The following is a 2658-nucleotide window of genomic DNA, read 5'->3' on the forward strand; positions in this document are numbered from 1 at the left end:
TGATCACATGCTACCTCTTGAAATGGTTGAACATCAACCATTTCTCTTTTGCACAATGACTGTGTATACCTTCCATATTCTTTTTTTTTTTTTTTCCCATTGGGGAAATTTGTTCATTGGCAGGAGGGGCGCAGTGGAAATATCTTCACTAAACCATTTCCCACTCCGTCATTTGTTTCCTTTTCCTTCTCCAGTCTTCCAGTGCTGGCATGAGGTAGAGCAGTCTTCAGCAGGACGGCTCAAATTACAGAATTTTTTAAGTCTTGGTCCCAAGAAGCCAGAGTTGCTGGCAGCTTGGCTCAATGTTGCAAGGGAGCTCAGAACTCTTGGTGACCCAGAGTTCCTTGGGAGTGGGACTCCAGTGTCTGTGAAGAGCTCGCAGCGCATTGACATTTGTGCTACTGTGGCTAAGGCAGGAAGGTGTTCAGAGCTTGAAAGTATAAGCGATGAGTAGCGCCTCGGTTTGTACACCTATGCGAGTCTGCAAGCTGCGACACATAGAAGATGGCTATGTCCAGGTCAATGGCTCCAAAATGGGCAGTCACGTGCACACTCTCGTGCAATGTGAAGCTCACCTGGTGATTTCCTCCCCCCTCCATGGCCAATAGGCTGCGGAGAAAGCTCTCTCGGAGGCTGGCTCCAGCCGGTTGTTCTAAGATTGCCGAGATTCTTGAACCTTGTGAGACTCCTGGGTGTCCGGCTGCAGCAGGGCCCTGCATCTGTCAGGGGCAAAGCCATGGCTTGAGCCATCGGGGCCCTGGGGCAGCCTGAGCATGAGCACGGGAGTGCTCAGTGAGGTCTGCATTGCACAGCTTTAGAAGCAGCAGGCTTCCAGAAGAACTAGATGGTGTTCTACTACAACCAGCAGCTCTAGTTGGGATCACAGTGGAAGGTACTTCAGCCCCGACTCTTTATCCCATCCCTGCCCAACGCGGGGATGTCCCCACTGCCTGCGTTCGAGGACCAGAACGTTCCTATTCTTTTGATACTTTCTTCATTGTTGAATATTTTGTCCATGGACTACTACAATACTACAAGGGGAAGCTTGAATTTTTCTTCAGTTCTATCAGCTTGAGAGATGCTGAGTGTGCTCTTCCATTTTGGTTTTCTAATTCAAGGTCATTGTACATTTCATTATAACATTTGACTTTGTCTTCTTGAGTGGCCCTTTGAAATTTCCTGTTCAGATCTTTTACTTTCTCATTTCTTCCATTCATTTTAGCATCTCTGTGATAAAATAATTTCTATCACCAAGGCCATAGTTTCCAACCACTGATCTTTGCCTCCAACCTTTACGTAAACACCAGTCATTATCAATCCATCTTGATTTCATGTTTGATGAATTTAAGACTAAAGAAGTTGATAGAATCCTTCAGTTTTATTGTCACTAGCTTTAGTGGTTGTTATTAAATTTGAATAATAGATACTGGTATGAACTGGTCTTCCTTATAGGCATATGGATATTATTCTATCACAGATGGCATTGCACTTCATGATAGATTTTGAAATATTCTTTTGATTGGTGAATGCTATGCCATGCCTTTTAAATTAGTCATTACTGGCACAGTAGACCATATGATTGCCAAGTTAAAAATGGCCAATACCAGTTCACTTCAGTTTTCTAACATCTAGGATATCAATCTTTAAGCATTCTTTTTATTTTTGACAATTTTCAATTTCCTAGGTTTATACTTCCTGGTGCCGTGCTGTAGGAAAACTACTTGGCTATAAAGTCAGTTCAAACTGAAGGTAGTAGTTCAAACTTACCAGCTACTCCTCGGAAACACAAGGTCGCTATGAGTTGGAAGTGCCTTAACGGCACTTAACAGCAACAACAGCAAATACTTTATACATTCCATAGTCTGGTCATGAAAGGATGTATGTAACTTTTATTCCTCATTTTGAGATGTCTCCCATCAGTAAATGAAGGTCCCACAACCTTTAGTACATTCACATCATTATGATTAACTCTCCTTTGAGAAGGTAGCTCTTCCCCAGTTGTATTTTGAGTGTCTTCCAATCTGTGTGGCTCATCTCCTGGCACTATTTTACAATATTCTGGTGTTATTCATAATGTTTCCAATGTCTGGGAGTATTTCTGACTTTGTTCCACTGATAGTTATAATGTCTCCAGTGGCTACACATTCAGAAGCAGTCTGCCTCTCCTTCCTCCTAATCTGTCATAGTCTGGAAGCTCAGCTGAAACCTGTTCTCTATAGGTGACCCTGTTGTTATTGTTATTGTTAAATGCAATTGAATAGGCTCCAACATATTTGAAAAGCTGACCTTGTAGTTCAAACCGACCTTTCTTTCTAGTATATTATCCTACAGTGCCACACCAGGGTGAGCCTACTGATATTTAAAACATCAGTGGCACAGCTTCCAGCATCACAGCAACATGAGAGCTACCACAGTACAAGAAACTGACAAACAAATGCTGGTTCAAAAGTTACACACATCTGTTATAATATTCAAACAATACCTCAGTGTTTAAAATAAAAAGTGAATATTCCCTCACATGAAGAGATATTTTCCATCCTCCAGGAGTAGCTACTGTTAAGAGTTTTGAAGAGTTTATTACTAAATCTTCTAAAATATAGCTTGATGAACATGATTTTGTTATTTTTAGTTGTTGTGAAGTTGATTCTGGTTCATAAC

At 41.6% G+C, this 2658-nt stretch overlaps 1 pseudogene; it reads right to left on the reverse strand.

The window, feature by feature from the left end:
• Nucleotides 1-424: 424 nt before the first annotated feature.
• On the reverse strand, nt 425-805 carry LOC102820819 (annotated as a pseudogene).
• Nucleotides 806-2658: the final 1853 nt, after the last annotated feature.

The sequence above is a fragment of the Chrysochloris asiatica genome, unplaced genomic scaffold (genome assembly GCF_000296735.1).
Source record: "Chrysochloris asiatica unplaced genomic scaffold, ChrAsi1.0 scaffold00149, whole genome shotgun sequence".
NCBI lineage: Eukaryota > Metazoa > Chordata > Mammalia > Afrosoricida > Chrysochloridae > Chrysochloris > Chrysochloris asiatica.